We start from the raw sequence: 7,098 nt of genomic DNA on the forward strand, positions 1-7,098 counted from the left end.
CATTACACAGATCACTACACAGGTCATTAAACACAAAATATTCATTTTGTTCCATATCTTCCCCTCAAGAAGACGTGCTGTGTAGATCAAATGTAGTGTAGGCTCTAGATGCTCCACCACCATGATTTGCCTGCCACTGCTGGGCTGGCACTGCTGGGCTCCCACTGCTGGGCTGGCACTGCTGGGCTCCCACTATTGGGTTGGCATTGCTGGGCTCCCACTGCTGGGTTGGCATTGTTGGGCTCCCACTGCTGGGCTGCCACTGCTGGGCTCCCACTGCTGGGCTCCCACTGCTGGGCTGACACTGCTGTAATCGCGGTGCGATCGCGCCTCCGCTGCAGTGCGCTCTGGCCCCGCCCACAGGTGCTCCCCGGCAGCTGTCGCTCAACTTTTCGAACGCGCTGCCGCTGGCCCCGCCCACAGGTGCTCCCCGGCTCCGCCCACAGGTGCTCCCGGCAGCTGCCGCGCAATTCCAACGCGCTGCCGCTGCCTCGGGCCCAGGGCCGTCCCGACTCTACGGTCGACGCGCCTGGGTGAGTATTTAGTGCCTCGGCCTTACCGGCCGCCGCACCTCCGCGGGTGGTCGGTCCTTCCGGTCGCCGACCCCTTCCGGTCGCCGCACACCTCCGTGGGTGTCGGTCTCCTCAGGGGCTCTCCCGGTTGCTGCACACCTCCGTGGGTGTTGGTCTCCCCCAGGGCTCTCCCGGTCGCCGCACACCTCCGTGGGTGTCAGCCTCCCCCGGTCGCCGCACACCTCCGTGGGTGTCGATCTTCCCCGGTCACCGCACACCTCCGTGGGTGTCGGGTCTCCCGGTCTTTCCGGTCACCGCACACCTCCGTGGGTGTCGGGTCTCCCGGTCGCCGCACACCTCCGTGGGTGTCGGTCTCCTCCGGGGCTCTCCCGGTCGCCGCACACCTCCATGGGTGTCGGTCTTCCCCGGTCACCGCACACCTCCGTGGGTGTCGGGTCTCCCGGTCTCCTCCGGTTGCCGCACACCTCCATGGGTGTCGGTCTTCCCCGGTCACCGCACATCTCTGTGTGTGTCGGGTCTCCCAGTCTTCCCCGGTCACCGCACATCTCCGTGTGTGTCGGGTCTCCCGGTCTCTCACCCGCGAAGCAGTCGCAGGCTTCTAATCTCGGGCCTACACAGGTGCTGGGGCGTGACGTGGGCCTACACGCACCGCCCCCAGCAGCTTGCAGCGTCACGTCGGCAACTCGGCGCCGACTACAGAACAGGTAACTATACCAACTCACACTGGCCCTGTCAGGATGCACTCCAAACGTCCCGTACCGAGCTGGAAACTTTTGTTTTGTTTTGTTTCCCTTCAGGGCTTTTTTTTCTTCTTTTTTCTTTTCTTTTTAACCTTTTCTGCTCGGGCATGCTTCATTCCCTCCCTAGGCGAAACACCAAGCCGCTGCCACCATGTTGTACTTCGTGGTCCGGTACTTGTTGTACCTTTGTTGTGACTCTGGAAGGACCACGAGTACACATGTTTAAGATGTTATCATGGTGGAGCTTAACTCCAGGCTGTTTATTCCAAGGCCGCCTGGATCCAGAGTGCCCGCCTAATCACACCCATCACTTATATACACAGCCATACAAAGTAGTTCTTGGATACACAAAGTAGTCCCAGCAATATCACAACATCCCCCTTGTCTTATATATTACAACACAGCAGGCACTGAAGAAAGCTAATATCTCCAAGTTGGCTTTCATTGCGAGAGGATTTGAGTTTGGGAGCAAGGAGGTCCTACTGCAGTTGTACAGGGCCCTGGTGAGACGGCACCTGGAATATTGTGTGCAATTCTGGTCTCCTAATTTGAGGAAGGCCATTCTTGCTATTGAGGGAGTGCAGCGTAGGTTCACCAGGTTAATTGCCAGCGTGGCGGGACTGACATATGATGAAAGAATGGGTCGACTGGGCTTGTATTCGCTGGAATTTAGATGGATGAGAGGGGATCTTCTAGAAACATATAAAATTCTTAAGGGATTGGACAGGCTAGATGCAGGAACAGCATTCCCCATGTTGGGGGAGTCCAGAACTAGGGGTCACAGTTTAAGAATAAGGGGTAGGCCATTTAGCACTGAGATGAGGAAAATCTTTTTCACCCAGAGAGTTGTGAATCTGTGGAATTCCCTGCCACAGAAGGTAGTGGAGGCCAATTCACTGGATGTTTTCAAGGGAGAGTTGGATTTAGCTCTTTGGGCTGAGGGAAACAAGGGATATGGGGAATAAGCCGGAACGGGGTCCTGATTTTGGATGATCAGCCATGATCATATTGAATGGCGGCGCTGGCTCGATGGGCCGAATGGCCTACATCTAGGTTTCGGGGGAGGGAGGGGAGCGAGAGGAGCGAGAGAAAACCGTCCCGAGTCGCAAGGAATGCTACTGAAAACCACGGTGGGGGGTGTTGTGTTTGCCAGAATTTGCAGCTGAAGATGAGATGAGATGGAGCTGTTCACACCTTTTTTCCCCCTGTGTCATCACCATGGCTCAGTGGCTGTGTTTCCCTTGGAGAGGCTGCCTTGCCTGTATTTGTGAGATGCAGGCAGGCTCTGTCTGCACAGGGCCTCCCCTCAGAGGGCTCACTCTTTTTTGAAACCCTTCAATTTGTGCTCGCCACATGCATGCGATCAGGACCCACCCCAACACAACCCATTGGATTGTCCAATTTGAGGTCAAAACTCAACAGCCCGCCTTCGTCTCTCTCTTCCCTCCCATTGGCAAGCACCATTTATTTCAAGGGGGCTAGAATACAAAAACAGAGATGTAACGCTGAGGCTCTGTGAGGCGCTGGTCAGGCTGCATTCGGAGCATTGTGAGCAATTTTAGGCACCATATCTGACAAAGGATGTGCTGGCTCTGCAGAGGGTCCAGAGGAGGTTTACAAGAATGATCCTAGGAATTAGTAGCTTAACCAATGATGGGTGTTTGTGGGCACTGGGCCTGTACCCTCTGGAGTTCAGAAGGACGAGGGGGGACCTCATTGCAACTTAGCGAATAGTGAAAGGCTTGGATAGAGTGGATGTGGAGCGGACGTTTCCACTCGTGGGAGAGCCTCGGACGAGAGGCCATAACTCAGAATCAAAGGAAGGAGATGAGGAGGAATTTCTTCAGACATCGGGCGGTGAATCTGTGGAATTCTTTGCCGCAGAAATCAATGAATATTTTTAAGGCAGAGATAGATAGATTGATTCTCGATTAGTACGGGACAGATCAGCCACAATGGAATGGCGGAGTAGACTTGATGGGCCGAATGGCCTAATTCTGCTCCTATCACTGTGTCCCACCTGGATGTGCACCACCATCTTTTGCTCACTATCTCCCGCCCCTTCGTCCAACCCCCTACCCGACCACTTCCACCTATATTCCTTCCTGCGGCCTCACATTTCACCGCTAACCCGCGGCGCCCCCTCGCCTCTTTATTTCAGGGCCCTTTTGGCTTCCAACTCGGTCGAAACATCCACCTTGTCCAGAGGTGCTGGCCGAGCCCCGCTGAGTTTCACATGTTCAGGGCAAAGTTTGAGGGAAAGTGGGGGGGAGGGGGGGTGGAGGCAGAGCGTGCGGGCCGGGGGGAGAAACGCCACCAGACGGCGGCGAGGGAGGCCTTTGCAAGTCCTCATTCTGGCTGTGAAGCGGGGGGGCGGGCGGGATGCGAAAGGGTGCGCGCAGTTGTGGGTATCGCTTCTCGGCCTTTTGGCTAGGATCTGTACGATGTAAAGACCACAGACAGCACCGCCTCCCAGAACTTCCTGTCCTCCATCACGGAAGTCTTGGACGACAGCAAGCGGGAGAGTCTGGACCAACCACTGACCCTGGAGGAGCTGACTGGCTCCATCCGTTCCTTTGACTCGAGTAAAACTCCCGGAGGCGATGGCTTACCGGCAGAGTTGTACTCGGCTCTGTGGGACTGGGTGGGCCCGGACCTGCTGGAAGTGTACAACGATATACTCCTAGCAGGCAGCATGTCAGACTCTATGAGGAAGGGCAACATCACCCTGATCTACAAGCAGAAGGGGGAGATGAATGACTTAAGGAATTGGAGACCCATCACATTGTTGAATGTAGACTACAAGATCCTGTCTAAGGCCATCGCCAACCGGGTCAAGTCTGCTCTGGGACAGGTGATCCACCCGGACCAAACCTGTGCTGTACCTGGCAGGAAAATCTCAGACAGCCTGGTGCTGCTGAGAGATACCATTGCCTACGTGCAGGACAGACGGGTGGATGCCTGCCTGGTCAGCTTGGACCAGGAGAAGGCCTTCGACAGGATATCGCACACGTACATGAGGGACGTGCTCTCCAAAATGGGCTTTGGGGAGGGAATCAGGAAGTGGATACAACTGCTCTACTCTGATATCTGTAGTGCAGTCCAAATTAATGGGTGGGAATCTGACAGCTTCCCCGTCAGGTCTGGAGTCAGGCAGGGTTGCCCTCTTTCCCCTGTCTTGTTCGTCTGTTGCATTGAACCCTTTGCCGAATCCATCAGGAAGGATGCGAGCATAAGAGGAGTGACACTGCCAGGCAGTGGGGGCACTCAGGTCAAGGCCTCCCTGTACATGGACGATGTCGCCGTCTTCTGCTCGGATCCAGGGTCGGTCCGCAGACTGATCAGCGTCTGCGACCAGTTTGAGTTGGCCACGGGGGCCAGGGTAAACCGCAGGAAGAGCGAGGCCATGCTCTTTGGCAACTGGCCCGACCGATCTTCCATCCCCTTCACCATCAAGCCTGACTTCCTGAAGGTGCTGGGGATCTGGTTCGGGAAGGCTGGGGCATGTAACAAAAATTGGCTGGAGCGGATAGCCAAGGTGGGGAAGAAGCTGGAGCTGTGGAAGCAGCGCTCCCTCTCCATCACGGGGAAAAACCTGGTCATCAGGTGTGAGGTGCTCTCGGGGCTGCTGTACTTGGCGCAAGTGTGGCCCGTCCCTCCCTCCTACGCCAAGGGGATCACCCGGGCCGTCTTCCGTTTCATCTGGGGGTCGGCGATGGACCGGGTGCGACGAGCCACAATGCACAAGTCGGCAGACAACGGGGGAAAAGACGTGCCCAACGTCGCCCTCATTCTGATGGCCACTTTCGTGTGTGGCTGCATCAGGCGGAGCATAGAGCCAAGGCACGTGGGCACCAAATGCCACTACCTGCTGAGGTTCTACCTGTCCCCGGTGTTGCGAAGGATGGGCCTGGCGCAGATGCCACGCAATGTGCCAGTCAGCTGGACATTGCCGAACCATCTGTCGTTTGTGGACAGGTTCTTCCGGACCAACACCTTTGACCACAAGTCCATCGGGCAGTGGTCAGCACGGAACGTCCTGCAGGCACTGCAGGGGAATGACTCCATGGATCCTGTGGCGTGGTTCCCAGAACAGACAGCCCAGCTTGTCTGGCAAAATGCCTCATCGCCAGTACTCACCAACAAGCACCAAGACCTGGCTTGGCTGGCGGTGAGGGGAGCCCTCCCAGTCAGATCCTTCCTGCACCGCCGGAACCTCACTACCAGCGCACGCTGCCCTCGGGACGGCTGCTACGGAGAGGAAACGGTGGCCCACCTCTTCAAAGAGTGTGGATTTGCCAGGAGAGTCTGGAGAGGTCTGCAGGGGTCCCTGTCACGATTCATTCCGAGCAGCTCCGTCACAGAGGACTCTGTGCTCTACGGACTGTTCCCAGGGACGCATTCCGAGACTGACATCGAGTGCTGCTGGAAGGTCATCAACTCGGTGAAAGACGCCCTTTGGTCTGCCCGATCCTTGTTGACCTCCCAGCGGAGCGAGCTGTCCGTCAAGGAATGTTGCCGACTGGCCCACTGCAGACTGCAGGAGTACGTGCTGAGGGACGCTCTGAAGCTCGGTGCAGCCAACGCCAAGGCCCTGTGGGGGAGGACCACAGTCTAGGGTCCTTCCGCTGCTGGACATGGGGGGCAGGGTGTGGTGGAGAGAGACGCCCCTCCAAATAAGGGATATGTATGTAAATGTATGTAAATGTCTAAGTAAATGCCTGTATTGAATATGTAACCTCCGGAAATGTCGGATGGGTTTGTTTAAAAATGATGTTTTGTAAATGATATTTATAACTTGAATAAAGTATTTTATGATAAAAAAAAAAAAAATTTAAAAAGTATCTGTTCTTATCAGTTTAATATCTGATACGTCCCTTATCTAGGGACCATATATTAAATTGATTTTTGGAACAGGGAGATGGAATAGGGGCTTGCTCCGTCCACTCCACGCATCGACCTGGTATTGCAGTGTCTCTGGGAACGGTGCACTTCCCTTTTGGGAGATATTCAAAGTTGAAAAGAAAAGATAAAAATGCCTCCTCACACTTGCTTGCTTGCTTGCTTGCTGCCTGTCTGTCTGTCTGTCTGTCTGTCTGTCTGTCTGCCTGCTGGCCTCTCTCACTCTGTGTGTGCGCCTTTATTTACAGTGTATACTTTAAAGGTGCTGCTCGCATTTCCACCCAAATGCACTGAAACTTCCGCCAAGGAGAAAAAGCTCCCCAACAAATCTTCAGCAAATTGCCGGCTCTGCAAATTAAGTCACCACCATCGGGGTGACGTCGTTCTCAAAAGAAGAGGGTGAGCTGCACGTGAACCACAGCGAGCACCACACCGCTAAGGTAGGACTTGTTGACTCTCTGACGGGGGCAGAGGTGAATTTAGCGCCTTCACACGAGTGAGCGGCCTGGTGGCTTGGTCAATGTGGCCGACCCGCCCCCCCTGACAAAAGCACGTTCTGGGAACGGGGACTGGAGGGCGGCCGGCCGGCGCACTGCGCTGTCTGTCAGCTGTGTGTAAGGTGGGATGACTGGCTCTGGAGGGTGGGCGGGCTTCCACCGTGGCTAGTGTGCCTGGATGGATCGGGGATGGGGGGTTTGTGGACTTGTCACCAGCCAGGTTTACAGCTGAGGAGGAGAGGCGGCTGGCTGGGTGGCTGGTGGAGGGGCAAGGCAAGGCCAGGTGAGCATGAGCAGAGTTTTGTGTTGCCTCTCGCGCGTCTGCAAGTCTTCAGCAATTGATTGGATGAGGAAGAGCCAGTGGTTGTGGTGTATTTGGACTTTCAAAAATCCCACACAAGAGATTAGTGTGCAAAATTCGAGCAC

The 7,098-nt window shown here is 55.6% G+C and overlaps 1 pseudogene; it reads left to right on the forward strand.

The window, feature by feature from the left end:
• The first annotated feature begins 6,066 nt into the window (after positions 1-6,066).
• On the forward strand, positions 6,067-6,270 carry LOC144611632 (U2 spliceosomal RNA; annotated as a pseudogene).
• Positions 6,271-7,098: the final 828 nt, after the last annotated feature.

Source organism: Rhinoraja longicauda, chromosome 40 (assembly GCF_053455715.1).
Source record: "Rhinoraja longicauda isolate Sanriku21f chromosome 40, sRhiLon1.1, whole genome shotgun sequence".
Lineage (NCBI taxonomy): Eukaryota > Metazoa > Chordata > Chondrichthyes > Rajiformes > Arhynchobatidae > Rhinoraja > Rhinoraja longicauda.